The sequence below is a fragment of the Acinonyx jubatus genome, chromosome A2, assembly GCF_027475565.1.
Source record: "Acinonyx jubatus isolate Ajub_Pintada_27869175 chromosome A2, VMU_Ajub_asm_v1.0, whole genome shotgun sequence".
Taxonomy (NCBI): Eukaryota; Metazoa; Chordata; class Mammalia; order Carnivora; family Felidae; genus Acinonyx; species Acinonyx jubatus.
In genome coordinates this window covers 51,532,656-51,549,524 of record NC_069383.1, presented here as the reverse complement: position 1 = coordinate 51,549,524, position 16,869 = coordinate 51,532,656, and the positions used below count along the sequence as shown (strand labels likewise).

Below are 16,869 nucleotides of genomic sequence, written 5' to 3'. Positions count from 1 at the left end.
TCAACACCTCTACCATCAGTAACTACCATCCAGATCAGTCAGAAACATTTCCAACACAGGATAAATAAGTTTGGACGAACATGTCCTTCCCCAAACCCTCCAGCTTTTCTCAGATTATTACCGGCCTATAACACACGTAAGTTGAAAGGATACAATGTGATGAATTGATACACCTCCATCCTCCCCATCACTACCACATTTGGGGGGGGGGGGGGAGCAGTGATAACATTCCAGATCTACTTTCTTAACTCTCAAGTATATAATATGGCATCATTCATTACAGCCACCATACTGTACATTAGATCCCCCAGGATTTATTCGTCTTAGGGCCAGGAGTCTGTACCATTTGACTTGCATTTTCCCAGTCCCACCCCTTCCCACCCCCGTGAGAGACCATTCTACTCTCTCTTTCCAAGAGTTCAGCTTTCTTAGATTCTGTATATAAGTGGCAACACACAGTATTTGTCTTTCTCTGACTTATTTCACTTAGCATTATGCCCTCAATGTCCACCCATATTTTTGCAAAGGGCAGGATTTCCTTTGTTTTAACGGCTGAATGATATTCCCCTCTTGTTTGTGTAACTCATTTTTTTTTTTTAATCCATTCATCCACTGATGGACACTTAGGTTGTTTCCTTGTTTTGGCTACTGTGAATAAAGCTGTAATGAACGTGGGGTGCAAATATCTCTCTTCAAAAAACAAACCTGTTCTTTTGGCCAAACTAACTTGCTCTTCATCAAATCTCCAGACTATAGGCAAGGATTACAGGTAGAGGCCAGAGGAATCAGGGGATGCAACAGTAAGTCTGGACCAGAACCAGGCAGCAGAAGTATTATGATTCAAGTCTCAGGGAACAGTCTAATGGGAGGGCATGGGAACCACAGGGGGTCCTGGGTGCTCTGGCTCATTTTCTGTACTGTCAAGTTCAACACGTGGCAAACACCTGATAACAGGAACACTCCTCTGTTTTAGCCAGTGAACTCTTTATATAACAATCCTGGCAGATCTGCCTTATATCTGATTGCACTTTACAGTTAAAAGGTACAGTTAAATGTACATTCCAGACTTTTGAAATGTGGTAGTGGCATCCCAAGATCTGGAGTTGTAAAAGGGAATTTTTCAATGGAAAAAAGCAAAGCTTATCTTTAGTTCTTAAATTAGAGGACTTTTTCAGAAAGGTAGTGATGTCAAATGAGATTTCTTTATAGCATTACCAATTATTCAAGGTCAGTTATATCCAGACAATAAATGGAGAATTCATATTATTAAGTTTTGAGAAGCCACATGCACACACGTGCAGGTGCGCACACACACACACACACACACACACACACACACACACACACAACTTCTGTTCACATGTATTTCAGCTTAAAAAGCCATTCCTCAAAATTTAAAAATGTTAATGAATTTTTAAGGTTAAGTTAAACATTCTACCTCCTTTAGGAAGCCTTCTTCAAAGGAAAGTAGTATTTCATCCTAGAAACTCCATCAGCATTCCATCTTACTTTTCCAATGGTTCAGTGCTTACTTATGATAGTATATGTGAAATTTTATCATCCCTACTAGACAACAGACTCCTAAAGTGTGTCAAATGTCTGGTTCACTTCTGATTTCTTCACAATGCCTGACCTGTTGTCCTGTGAATAATATGCTTCTGATCAGCAAGTTTACAAATAAGTAAACTTGGTCTTGGAATAACACTGCACACAGATTTATGTTCTTGGAATATCAAATATTGGTATGCACTTGAAATGTGCCCAGTATCTTTGGGCCAAATGACTATTTACAAATTAAATACAGCACATTCATATTTGTGAAAGAGGGTGTACGTGTGCGTTATCATTGTGAAATGAAAATCTATGGCTCAAAACCTTTTGGAAAGTACTCTAAGGGGGACTAGGTCCTTTCAATTTGTTTTAAGATACCCAAGCAGAAGGCAACATGCAGTGATAATACTAGACAATCACGCGCATCTGCTCAACACATTCAGTTGTGCAGAATGCAAATGCCGAGAGGGATTAGACGTTTATTGCATACTTTACAAAACTGAAAAAAAAAACGGAATGAGATCATATCTGTAGTTGAAAGAAAAACAAGAATTAAATTTCAAAAATGTTTCAAGGATTCATGTTAGAACTAGATCTCTCCTAAATTCTTCAGACATAATACATTCCTGCCAATGAGCCAACGTGGAGGGCAGGGAATTATACTGCATTTGTTGGCATTTAAAGTAAATAAGCCAGAAAGGGTTTGCATTTATTCTAAACCAAGTATCATCTTTTTTCCTCACTTTATTTCTACCTGGGCTCAGAACTTAAAACTCTTACCAGGTTGGAAAAGCCAGATTTAAAGTATTTAAGAAAGTGAAGACTCTTCTTGACTGAGGAAGAAAGCTCTGTAGCCAACTCCTTTTCTGGGCTTGCCATCCAACTCCTCCCCTCCCAACTTCCCTGTCTGTCACTGTCCTTGAGTCATGCTGAAACCTGAGAGCCAACATGCAGCCAGCCTTCTCAGCGGGCGGGGGTGGGGAGGACAATACTCTCCCCCCTGCGGCTGCTGGAATCATGGGGGCACTTTTAGTTATCATGGTATCTCTGGTCTAATGGCCGAGATCCAGGAATGGTAAATGTCCCACAATGCCTCAGTCTTTTAGACAATGAAAAAGCTGTCCCACTCAAGACTTTCCAAAGTGCCAGTGGACATTTTTTTGGTGAAACCAGTTTATAATTACTTGAGCACAGAACTTGACTCTGTCTCACATCCATACCAAGTATTTCTGCATGGTTTTTATACACTTAGAATTCTTGGTGATGCAACTACCAGATAACTGAGGGAAGACTATATTTCCTTCTGTTTGAGACTTTAACAAGCATCACACGCCATTTTGGAGAATTGTGTCACTGAAGGCGATGCCACTTGTGGTATTTAAGTTATTAGCACAACACACCTGTATGGGTCTGCATCAGTAGCTGCCACATTTTATATACATGTAAATCTGACCACATCATTATATCTTCTGGTATAATCACATGGGGGCTTCCATACCTTAAAATAAATATTTTAGTTATGAACCACTTTGAGCTTTCCTTTATATTATAATAAAGCATTATATTAATATTTTCAAAATTATGTGTGCAGATGTTAATAAATTAATAACATAATTTAATAATAAATTTCATTTGAGGGGAGCAAAGGGGTTATTAAAATAATGGTCATAATAAGGGGACATTGTTTTGGTGGAATTAAGAACCACTGCTAAACCTGACACAAATTCTATGAGAAGAAACGCCAGGCCAGGACATGGCATAGTGAAATTGCTTTGCAAATGGGAGGGCTTAATTTCTCATAAATAAGTACAAATGGTTTTATCCTCAAAATGTTTATCTTCTGTGTCTCTTCTGTGTCCATTCTGTTCCCTAGGCACCACGCTGACCCAGGCCCTCACCCAACGTGGTTTCCCAAGGCTCTCCACTTCTATAATCATTTATGGGGTCCATTATGCCCTACCCTCCATCCAATATAAAAATGAATATAATGTAACGCTTGTCTTCGTTTCCACTTCTGTGGTACATTTATATTGTTCCAGCCTCCCAGAATCTTCTCTTGATCTTTTCCACCTATGCAAATGCTTCAAAATTTTAGTTCAGTTTCTGAAATTTTCCTACATTATCCAAAACACATCAATCGTATACTCCTGTAAATACAGTAGCAATATTACTGTCTGCTACCAGATAACTCAGGGTTTAATTAATTCATCATTTTTTTCCACTTTTATCCCCAAGGATAAAAGTTTCTGAAATGGTTTCTCCCTGACCATCTTTTCAACTTGCTCTTTAAAACCCCAGCAATGAACTAAATATGCATAAATAAAAGAATTCTCCTGGGCTTATTAATTGTTGGGGTTTCAAACCAGGAAATGGATTAAGTTCTCAAGCCAAGTAAACAGTACTAGGTAGTTGGTTAACAAGGAAGAATTAAGTTGTATCCACACTTTAATATAGCCTGCCATTAATTTTTTTTTTATTGTTTATTTTTGACACAGAGAGAGACAGAGCATGACTGGGGGAGGGGCAGAGAAAGAGGGAGACACAGAAGCCGAAGCAGGCTCCAGGCTCTGAGCCGTCAGCACAGAGCCTGATGCGGGGCTCGAACTCACAGACCGCGAGATCATGACCTGAGCTGAAGTCGGGTGCTCAGCCGACTGAGCCACCCAGGCGCCCCTATAGCCTGCCATTTAAAACACAAAAGGGTAGTGCCCCAGGAAATACTATCAAACGGGTCTACTAACACAACACATAAATACAACAATATAAACAATAATAACATAAAATAACTGGAGAACACTTTCTAGCTCCATGAAAGCAAGAACCTTTTCTATCTTGTTCACTACTAATAGGGCACAATAGATATGAATCAATATGTTGAACAAATAAATGAAACACGATAACTAAATATATTAAGCATGTACTATCTGCCAGGTAATATACTTACATTATTGTACTTAATCCTTGAACGAGCCTGTGAGGTTGGATTAGTATCCTTATTTTTGGAACGTGGAAACTTTCAGAAATTTTTGGAATGAGGAAGAGAGCATCAGATAACTTCCCCAATGCTATAAAGCTACCAAATAGTAAAGCCACCTGATTTCAGAACCTGCATTTTTAACCATTCTGCTACGTTTTATAATATATTGCATATTCTGCTATAATTTAAATATATAAATTCTGATGATGTACCAGAGTAAATGCCAAGCAGTGGCCAAGATCCTGAAGCAATTTGAAGAGGTTAGGAAGCTTTGCCCTATGGATAGAAGACAAGCAAGTTCTGGGGTCCTGCTCAGAGCTACCACGTTTCCTATCCTATAGTCCCACCAAACTGGGGCAGGAAATCAGCCTGTACATTTTAACTCAGCCAATTCTTTGCATATTGTATATTTCGAATGTCTTCGTCATCTACTTCTTAGCCTGCAAATTCTCACTTGCCCCAAACCTTCTCCTTAGGGCACAAATTCTCTCCCTCCTCAGCACTTACGCAAATCTCAAATGAGTCTCTCTTTGAGCCAGAAGAATGTGGGTTCTGTGAGGACAGGGACAGGGTCCTGGACTTTGTAGAGATCTCACTACTGGGGACATAGGGGTCCTGAATAAATGAGTCATTGATTGAATGAGTCTGAAGAACAAGGCGGGTATGAAAAGGGGCCAACAGAGCCCTCAGGGCGAGGGATTTAATCATGTGTGCTGGAATGGGGTGAGCAGGTACTCAGGGCAGAAAAAAAGCCAAGATGCTGGCTTCTCTGGACTAAAGGGACCAGGTGTCCTGAAGTGGCTGTTTGTGCTCCGCACACCTGGTGACCAGGAGTAGGATATGTACCTTGAGCTGAACGCAGCACAGGGTGGACTTGGGCCCCCGAAGATCAAGGTCCTGCTGACTTAGCCCAACACAGCTGAGCCGATCTCCCGCCCTGGGGGTGTCAGGCTAAAAGCTCACCAAGAATACAAGGTAGAGAAATGTGACAGAGTCGGGGGGGGGGGGGGGGGGGGGGGCCGGGAAGCGGCTTCTTAAGGTTTTTGCTTCAGTTTAACTGAAGACAGTCTGGCACTGTCATCCGGCATTAAATTCAGTCTCTTTTACTGAATGTCAAAAAAGTGCCAAATATAGAAAGCTGCTTTGTGGCTGGAAAGGCAGCTAAGCATTCATCCATGCTCACGCGCTGGCACAGTTCATTTCCATATTGCTGACTGCATGAGTTGAAAGCACTCCCCCTCCCCCGCCACCCCTCCCCACAGCACAGCTGTCTCCACAGTGTACGTCTCCTCTGTAACTTTCAAGGGCTGGATTCTCTGCGCTGTCCTTGTAGTGATGTCAGAAATAGAAAATGCCTTAAAACTTCCATTCTTCCTGCAGCTGAAGACTGCTGCGGAAGGAAGTTTGGTGGCTGCCTCTATCTGGCATGACTGGGAAGTAGGCTGTTCTGATTATTTATTTAATCTGCTTATCCGGTTTTTAAAATTCACAAAGCAGTACCCAGCATTAAATCATATGGAGCATAATTTCACATGTCTTTAAGGACTCTAAGGGCATTTCCGATTTTGTGAAGCCTTGGGATCATCAATATCATCTTTTAGGATTGTACTGTGAACGTATGGAATTACCTGTCAATAGATTTCCAGTTAATATAATGACAGCTTTAACTGATGCCAGATCAATTCTGTACTTATATTTCAATCGCTGTGAGTTGGGGTTGTTACTTCTTGTCCAACTGTTTCTTCCTCAACTAAAAATTTTTGAGCACCAGCAAGCCTGATAGCAATAGCAATTAAAAGAACAAATTAGGGGTGCCTGGGTTAAGGGTCCAACTCATTCGGTTAAGTGTCCGACTTCAGCTCAGGTCATGATCTTGCGGTTTGTGAGTTCAAGCCCCGCACGGGCTCTGTGCTAACAGCTTGGAGCCTGGAGCCTGGAGCCTGCTTCGGATTCTGTGTCTCCCTCTCTCTGCCCTTCCCCTGCTCATGCTCTCGCTTGCTCACTCTCTCGCTCTCGCTCGCTCGCTCTCAAAAATAAATAAACATTTAAAAAAAATTTTTTTTAAAAAGAATTAGTTGGGGTGGGATGATCTAATGCAGTGCTTCTCAAAGTGTAACGTGCATACCAATCACTGAAGATCTTGTCTTCACGTCAGTAGGTCTGGGGCGAGTTCTGAGCTTCTACACCAGCACAGGTGAGGCCCCTGCGGCTGGACCACAGGCCACTTAGAGTAGCCACGCTCTAGGAGCCCAGGCTGTCTTGAAGAATTGGGGTTTCACTTGATAGGCTATGAGGGCCAAACCAGGACTAATGGGGTGAGAACTATAAGGCCCCGGATCCCACCTCTGCATCAAGGACAGATCATCCGATATCTAATAATTAGCACTATGAACAATAACAAAAGTGACACGGGCAGCTCTATGAAAGATCCAGTTCCCTAATCACTGGAGACCTCCATCAGAGGCTGGCAGAGGGACTACAGAAGGATTCCTAGACCAGGAAGGAGGTCAGAATAAATGAGCCATAAAATCCCTTCTAATCTTGTATTGCAAACTCATGTCATATAAAATGGGTACGAAGCCTCAGTTATTCAGAATGAAAGTTCTAAAAATCGGCTGTACAACACTATGCCAACAGTTAACAGTATTGTCTTGTGTGTGTAAAAACTTATTAAGATAGTAGATCTCTTGTTAAGTGTTCTTACCATAATAAATGTATAATAGAAATGAAATAAAATAAAAATATTGACTGATAAAGCCTACTAAAAGCAAATAAAAAACCAGTAGCATTTGCTTCTAACTAGTAACCTCAGGTATAATCCCTGATCTTAGGATCTAAGTGAGAAGGCTGAAGAAAAAGGGAAGGCTGAGCAGGGAAGAGCCCACTCAGACTCAGAAGGCTATGCGGGGAATAGAGTCATGACTTGCCAATGGCCATGTCTTTCCTCTCCTTTCACCCCCAGAGACACAGCTCACCAACCCACACCTGGGCAGGTGAGGAACACCCAGATGACTTCAGTCTCCCAAATGTGTTAAGTCTTAATTACTTGGGTAGTCACAGACCAAAACACTGATGCCTTGATTTCTTAGATAATGGAGCATATGCACTCAGTCCTGGGGGTGAACTTTTGAGATAGCACAGGAGGTAAGGGAAAGAAAAGGAAGGTCATTGGCAGCAGATGACATGGACAAGGCAGAGAAAAAAAACATGTGAGCTGTCAGCTCTGTTGCTGACTCCACCTGAGGTCCAAATAAGAGAAAAAATCCACCTGTGCTAACCACTGATGGATTTATAATTAAAATAGTATTAATAAAAACCTTTAATGTATATATAAATATTATTTCTACCCCGTTGAGCACTCAGCAGTTATGGCTGCAATTACACTGGTAGTTTTTTAGGATCTTCAAGTAGATTTGTGGGTTATTAATATCTGTTAAATATCCCCCTAATTGTATGTAAGCCATTCAAGACTCTGGACAGCATCTTCTGTGCACTCTTTTCTCTGTAATGCTCTGCTCTGTCAATGAGGGCCTCTTGAGAGCTACAGTGACCATTAAAGATGGAGACACCCAACCCATAAATGTCACTGTGCTCTGGCCGTGCAGCCCACCAAAAGAGTGAGGCAATTTATCGTCACTGTAGTAGTGATGATAGTAATACAAATAACAACTACTACTTGTTGAGAATCTTCTATGTGCCCCCAATGACTTTATAATGGAGGTATTATGACTCTTATTTTACAAATAAGGAAAATGAAGGGGCCCCTGGGTGGTTCAGTCAGTTAAGCACCTGACTTCGGCTCAGGTCATGATCTTGTGGTTCGTGAGTTCAAGTCCCACATCGGGCTCTGTGCGGACAGCTCAAAGCCTGGAGTCTTCTTCGGATTCTGGGTCTCCCTCTCTCTCTGCCCTCCCCCATTCACACTCTTTCTATCTCAAAAATAAATAAATATTAAAAAAATTTTTTTTAAAGAAAATGAAGCTCCAAAGCAGTCTACCCAACATTACAAACTATTAAGTGATAGACCCCATTTGTGGGCTGCAGACCACATGCAGAACCTCTCTGTTCAATGTCCACCCTGGATAAGATCACCTACAGTACATTAAAGTCCATCCAAGGCCACCTACTGCCCTGCCACTCCAGCCCCTCACCCCCAGCGCTGCTACCTCTGGCAGAATCAGTCTATCTCTGGCAGCACGTTCCTGCACTGAATAGGCACGCATGTTAGCCAGTGAGGACAGAAAGACTCTGTCTACTCAAGGGACTCAAGAGTCTCTTTTGCATTTTCTTTTTCAGGGTGCAGAAGTAATGATTTGTGTTCCCTCATAGAGTCATGGAACAGTTCTTCTAAACCTCCAAGTTGGAAAGTGGAAGTCACCCACCCAGCTCTTTCATTTTAGAGACGAGGAATCTAAGATAAATGGTTTGCATAGGGCCACAAAAATGAGTGAAGGACTTCTGAGGACCAGGACCAGTCTTCCAACTCCAACCTAGTGCTCTGCCCACCGCCCCTTTCTAAGAATTGCCTCCCTGCCTCAGTGGCAGACAGCCTCATGGAGGAGCCCCAGGGCTCACTCATCACACAGGAGCAGGTGCACGTGACAACCAGGAGAATCTCCCATACAGATTGCTAGGTGAATGGAACTTGGCCAGAGGCACAAAGGAGGGGAGTTGGATACCTTCCAGCATCATTTTAATACTTTATATGTTATACCTTTTCATTAAAAAAAATCATAGTGTCTTTGGCATATCGTAGAGTGTCTGAGCCTGAAGAGAATCACAGACTGTATTCAGACATAACATTTTGCACCTCAATTACAGGGCACACAACTCCTGAAGAAAACCCACCTCGTTGCTGGGTGGCGCTAGCTGATAACAGTGTTATCTCTGACAAGTGTGCTCAAAACTGTTTTTTCAGAGCTAATTGAAATTTGCAATCAAAGTAGAGACACATTTTGGCTAACTAATGCGCATATAATTTAGAATCATAAGAGTAGACGCCAGAATAAACTCTTCCTGTTCTGATCCAAATCATCAGTGATTTTTTTCCCTCAGTCTGTAGAAGAATAACTGTTCTTATAATGAGAACCTAGCGACAGGATAAGATCCTGGAGAGCCTTATGACTCAAGGAAGGAAAGATTTTGCTGTTAAGTGAGTTATATTCTGGTTTATCGCTGACCTTCTATTTAATAGGGCAGTCTTCTACTCAAAGGTCTGAAGCTTAGCACCAGGTACTGGAGATTAAAAGATGTAAAACCAGTGCCGGCCCCTAAGAAGTTAGCATATATTAAAAATAAAAAGACACCACGAAGCTGAAAACCTGAAAATGCTGAATGGGAGATTCCAAGAAATATGCTGTAGGAGTTCTTGAGCACAATCACACAAGCCAGACCCACCTTAGGCGGAGAGCTTGAGCTGGCAATCAAAGGAAAATGGACACAGAGTGAAGAGCAGGGTTTCTGAGGCTGTCTTAACAACCGGGTGGCTTAGCACAAAAGCAATTTAGTCTCTCACAGTTCCAGAGCAAGAAGTCCAAAATTGAGGTATCAGCAGAGGTTCTAGAGCCCCAGGGGAGATTGCGTTTGTATTAGCTAAGGTTGGTATGATAAAATACCACAGATTCAGTAGAGGCTGGGAAATCCAAGGTCAAGGTGCTGGTAGATTTGATTCCTGGTGAGAATCTTTTCTCTGGCTTGTAGACAACTGCCCTCTGGCTGTGTGCTCGCGTGGTCGTGTGTGAGAGTGAGCTCTGGTGTCTTTCCTCTCCTTTAAGGGCACTAATCCCTTCAGGAAGGCACTACCGTCATGACCTCGTCTACACCTAACTACCTCCTGAAGGCCCACCTCTCAATAGCATCATGTTGAGGGTCAAGGCTTCAACATATGCATGGGCCAGCAGGGAGACACAAACATTGCAGCCCATAATAGCATGACCTGCCTCTTCCAGTTTCTCATGGCTTTTGGCATTCCCTGGCCTGTAGCCACATCACTCCAATCTCTGACTCTGTGTTCACATCACCATTTCCTCCGTGTCTGTATTTTCCTCTGTGTACTTCATATAAGGACACTGGTCATTGAATTTAGGGCCAACCTGGATAATCCAGGATGATCTCCTCATCTCAGGATCCTTAAATTAATTACACCTGCCAAGACTCTCTTGCCAAATAAGGCAACATTCACAAGTTCCAAGAAACAGGCTGGACATACCATTCAGGAGATGGGGACAACATTCAGCCCACTACCCGGCAGTAGGAACTGCTAAGCCAGAGTTGTGCCAGGGATGTGCTTCCTCTGGCGTGGAACAGAGAGAAGGGGGTTTTAGTTGCGCTGTGGGATTGTGTACAGATGCGAAGGGAAGACACAACTGCGTTTGATCGTGGAGTCAGCATATGGAGGACTTCAGGAGGACGTCAGATTATCTAGAGAAGTCTTCTGTTTTGCCTCTGTCCTACTTCTTATGCTGTCATTTCTGGGCCTTTAGCATTTTAATATCACCATATCACTGAGGTAAATTTAGATTCTCTCCTTCCTAGGAAAGGGCTGTTGAGTCCATTCAGTTCATATCTGCATGTATAGCTTCTAGAACCTATAGCAGTAAGCTGCGTTCTCAACAAAAACCTGTGGGTTACCATTCAGCTTCCATGTATCCTGCACTATGGCTGATGCCAACCATAAATAAATAAATTGACTTTCTTAAGGCACCCCATGTAGTTTCTACTAAAGTAGTGTTTCTCAAACCCGCCAGCAGATATTTGCTGAGCTTGTCATCCTGGGATTGCATAACAGCACAAACAGGTCAGCAACTTCCAGAAGGGTTTCAAGAGTTCAATTTCTCCTGCTCTTCAGTGTGGCATGTAGCTGACGGTCTACTGTTTGCAGACATGGAGAGTAACAAAGAGGTCCCAACAACTCAAATATGTCATTTTAGTTGACGTCTTCCCCTCTCTCTTCTTCAATCAAATGTTTGTTTGCTTTTTCCTTCCAAGACTTTGAGTGGAAATGTAATGAGAATTGAGCCTTGTATCTTTGCCCTCCCTACTTTCAGTGTATCACATCCAGTGTGACTTGTTTAGGTATGACCGAAAGGTAGGCAGTAAGACATAAAAGGCCCAGAAAACGAAAACCTGGAAAACTAAGACAGAAACATATAGCTAATTATTTTTCTCTGTTGGGCCCACCAGAAACACAAAAAACAAAGAAACAGCTCTAGACAGACACCTCAGGGATCCCAAGGCCACTTCCCTCATGGATGTTATTCTTATCCCTGCATTCACAGAGATGTTAGCTCATGAAGGTTTGTTTCAACAGCAATCATTTGTACATAAGGCACCTGGAACTTGAATGAACTTATAAAGAAGCTTTCTAGTACCTAAAGAAATCCAGTTTTCTCCAAATACATGGTTACCTGCTCCCCTACCACTTAGGAGAGGTGTGATGAACAAGTCAGTTAATGTCTCTGAGCCATATTTTTTTCCCAAAGTGTAGAAAATAATATGGATCTCGCTGGGTTGTTTTGAGACTCCAAGGGATAGTGTGAAAGGATAGTACAAACTGTAAAAATGCTAACAGATAACTGATCATTTCTAACGTCCCTTGCTAATACTCTTCCTCTCAGAGCAGCCCAGACAGAAGCAGCCAAGCCATTTGACTGCACCTTATAGCTGAAAGGAGGAAGCAGGGAAGCAGTCACCATGTGGTATTGCTGGAGGGCTCCAGGGCCTCCTGCTTATGGAAGGAAGGTGAATGGTTTATGTATCCAACACTCACACCACCTACTGAATGCAGGCTTTCTTCTAACGAAGCAGTTTGCACAGTCTTATAAGACACCAAGGCACAGAGGGATTAAGTAACTTGTCCAAGGTCAAACTGTTTATAGACGGCCCAAGATTTAAACTCAGGCCATCCAGCTCCCAAGCAAGTTCATGCTTATTGCCTGTCACCTTTTGTGACCATCCCAGAACAACTGACACAATCATGACATCGTCACATGCCTCCTCCTTGACTGGCCCTCCTGGTGGTGTTTATACAGCTGAGACTTACAAAAGGCGGCTGTCAAATTGCAGCGTCTCTAAAGACATGATTATTTAAAAGGAAGAAGTAGGACTAAGCATTTTCAATGCCCAGACAGCTGAAAATATAAACACCTGAGCATTGTAGCTTCAACTCACTTTTCACCCCTTGGCATATCCTCTCCCATTCAGCCCCCTGTCTTAGGGCTTCTGGCACCAAACACAGACAGCCTGGGCTCCCTGAAGCACAGCATAATCTAATAGCCTGCCTAAATAAACTCTCACCCGGTGACCCTGGGAGAACTACACCACCACCCCAGATTGGCCCAGGGGCAGGACTGTGGCAAGAGTAAACTGCACAATTGTATGGAGACTTACCTAGTAATGGCTCTCTCCATTTCAAATCCCCTTGAATCATGAGTGAAGCCCTTGCCAAGTATTTTAAAAGGATTCACTTTCTGATTTCCAGCTTATTATACAGCAAATACTAACAACACATAAAGAAGAAAGGAAGCATGCTCTCTTTACAAAGCAGTCTTCCCGACAGAGGCAATTTCTTTTTTTTCTTTTTCTTTTTTTTTTTTTTTACGTTTTTAATTTATTTTTGATGGAGGGAGAGACAGAGCACAAGTTGGGGAGGAGCAGAGAGAGAGGGAGACACAGAATCCGAAGCAGGCTCCAGGCTCCGAGCTGTCCGCCCAGAGCCCGATGCGGGGCTCAAACTCACAAACCGCAAGATCATGACCTGAGCTGAAGTCGGACGCTTAACCGACTGAGCCACCCAGGTGCCCCGCAATTTCTTAATTATAGTGGTCTATTCTGCTGTCCTGTCCTTTGTAGCTTCACAAATCCCTGACCAGGGTCTTTTAATAATAGCTTCTCAATACATACTGGCCGAAGAAATAAAACTTGGGCATGTAGGACCTCTTTCGATAAAGACAAAACTTATTCATTCATCTTTATCTAGCTCAGTCTGGCTCCTGAAATGTGTTATTTTGAAAGTTCTAGGAAGGAAATGTAAGGGGGCAGTGGGAAAAAGACGAGAGGAAATTACTCATATTTTACAAGTTTGGAAATAGCAATTCCCTCTCCCACTTAGGTATCCCTTAACCTACTTAATATAGCCACAGAACTTTGCAAACAGTCATCTTTCAACCTAGCAACTGCATGCTTATTCAATTCATTAATCCACACTTACCTAATGTCTACCATGTGCCAGCCTAGGTATTTCATATTTATTATTTCATGTAGTTCTCCAAAGTAAGCACAGTGATCCTAATTTCACAGCTGAAGAACGGAGACTCAGAGGTTTTATATAACATGGCAAGGTCACCCAGCTAGCAAAAAGCAGAGCCAGTGAGTGGGAATGCAGGTCAGTTTCGACAAAGACAATCTTTGCTTCTGTTCCATACTTTCCAATAGAGTGCTTGTGCAGAGACCACAGGTATAAAAAGCATTTAAGGATTTCATCGTTTGGCAGAAGAAACTCAATGCCGAAGCCTTTGTTCATTTTTGAAGATCCTCACAATATGTCACTGGAGGAGGGGAGCTCAGGAATTTGTGCGCCTTTGCTCCCATTCCCCATGTATACCTGGCCATATATTCTAAGCTACCCTGTTGGATATTTGCTGCTGGCATTCAGTAATTTGCATCTGCCATATGCAAAGCCTTGTGCTGGGTGCTGTGAGAACTAAAAAGATGTGTAAATAGAAACCCAGGACTCTGAAAACTATACACTCTTTCAACCAATGAATTAATCAAAAGAGGGTTATCCATGTGGGGAGAGAAAAGGGCAGTGGGTAGGTAGCCTGGCATTCGTCAGGCTCGAGGTTCCCACACAGAACATGTGTGAAGGCCTCTCTCAAATCCCATCTGGAGGCCCGGTAAAGCTGGGGTGCCCTCTTTCTCTGTTCCTCTTCTGTCATGAATGAGCTCTAATCCGCCTTTCACACCTACCTCACCCACTAGACAATGCCACCAATGACCTCCACAACCAACAGTCATTCTCAGGCTTCAGTTTATGTGATCTATCAGCAGCCATTTAAAAGTAAATGAATTAGGGGCCCCTGGGTGGCTCACTCAGTTAAGCGTCCAACTTGGGCACAGGTCATGACCTCATAGTCTACGAGTTTGAGCCCCGCGTCAGGCTCTGTGTTGACAGCTCAAAGCCTGGAGCCTGCTTCAGATTCTTTGTCTCCCTCTCTCTCTGCCCCCTCCCCTGCTTGCACTCTGTCTTTCTCTCTCTCGAAAATAACTAAACATTAAAAAAAAATTTTTTTAATAAATAAAAGTAAATGAATTAAAGTACTACACTTTAACATAGATTGCATGTGCCTCAGCAGTGATCTAGAGTGAGCATATATTATTTTTATAAAAGTTATTTTTAAAGTGTTACAGCAATAAATGAAGATTCTTTTCCAGAAAAAAAATCACAAAATTCAAAAGGACAGAACAGTTTCCCATGGATCAGTCTAGCTAAAGGGGTAGCTGAACCAAAGCCTGAGACAGGGAAGGAATGCCAAAGCAAAGACTGACGTAGAACACTGTATAAATAGGGTATGAGTGTGACAGTCAGCCGGGGACTTCCTCAAGAACAGGTTCCTAGCATATAGGTAAAGAAAGGCAATATATCTGAAGGATGCTCTGCTCTTCTTCAAAGACATCCACTTTTCCACAGACTATCAGGGTTCTGGAAACAAGACCATTTCCATTCTGGCTCTGGAGCTGGCCTGGGTTCAAAGGGAGATGATCTGTGATTGTAAGAGTTTCTTAAATTTATAGAGGATCTTTTTCCCAAGAGTTTCAACAGTTTTTTGGTCAGTAAAAACACTCCGTTTTCTCTCACAACAACCCTGCATAGGAAGCAGGAGGAGAGCTTTGTCTCCATTTTATGCAACAAGAACTGAGGCAAACTTCACTTGCCTAAAGTTCCTGCAAGTAGCAGAATCCAGAGACTATAGCAGAGATGGCTTGATTTCAACGCTCTGATGTCACTAGGGGGTGACCAATGGGGCACCTGTGCTGCCGTTCACCCTGCCTATGGGAGACAGAGCTAAAAGCAAGGCACTCTCTCCCACTGAACTCAGACTCAACTGTAGAAGCCTTCTCAACACAATGCTCTAAGCAGCTATGAGCAATGGACAGTTGCTGGCATGGGAAGAGACAAAAAGCATTTACACCCAGAAAGGACAAGCCTCAGTAGAATGGAATAATAGCGTTAAGAATTCACCAACTCTTTTCACTTGTTTTAGGTATGGATTATGCCAGGTATTGACGATATCAAATGCAGCCCCTGTGTTAAATATTCTATTACATTCTTCTCTAGAAGCATTTTGTTAATGTGTATAAAGGAAGGCACTTTTTATTTTAAGCATATATATTCATATGTACATCGTATACTTCTGTGGGCTTTTGTATACTCAAGAGGTATGGGTAGGCACATGTATGACACCTGTACAAGTTTCTGGGGCAAAAAGCAGACCTATTTGCTATGAGCACTTATCTTTTCATAAATAAGAATGAAGTTCAAATTAATGTTAACTATAATAACAAAAATAAGTGTTAATATTAACTCAGCATCTAGTTTGAGTCTGACCCTGGATTAAATGCCTTAGTTTTTTTTTAGTTTTTTATTTTTTAATGTTTATTTATTTTTGAGAGAGAGACAGAGGGCAAGCAGGAGAGAGAGAGGCAGAGAGAGAGAGAGACGCAGAATCCAAAGTAGACTCTAGTTTCTGAGCTATGAGCACAGAGCCTGACGCAGGGCTTGAACCCACGAATCACGAGATCATGACCTGAGCCAAAGTCAGACGCTCAACTGACTGAGCCACCTGGGTGCCCCTAAACGCTTTAGTTTCAATCTTCACAATAATCCTATGCAAAAAGAACTGTTATTATTCCAATTTTACTGATGAGAAAACGGAGGCTTAAGTTTCAGTGTTAAAGGTCAGAGAACCAATGAATGGGTGGAACCCAGACTTGGGAGTTCAGGTTCTAATCACCGCACATACCTTCCTCCCCAAATTATCTGGGTAAGATTATATTTGCAGGTTGTTTCCATACTGACAAAATGAGGCATACCGTATTTAAAATATCAAAAGCCCTAGGGGCGCCTGGGTGGCTCAGTCGGTTAAGCGGCCAACTTTGGCTCAGGTCATGATCTCGTGGTCCGTGAGTTCAAACCCTGCGTCGGGCTCTGTGCTGACAGCCTGGAGCCTGTTTAGATTCTGTGTCTCCCTCTCTCTGACCCTCCCCTGTTCATGCTCTGTCTCTCCCTGTCTCAAAAATAAATAAAAAACATTAAAAAAAATAAAAAAAAAATAAAAAGCCCT

The 16,869-nt window shown here is 42.5% G+C and overlaps 1 protein-coding gene across 6 annotated transcripts in view; it reads right to left on the bottom strand.

Moving 5' to 3' along the window:
• Positions 1–16,869, bottom strand: part of OSBPL3 (oxysterol binding protein like 3) — a 171,872-nt gene that overhangs the window by 65,503 nt on the left and 89,500 nt on the right. The window lies entirely within an intron of this gene.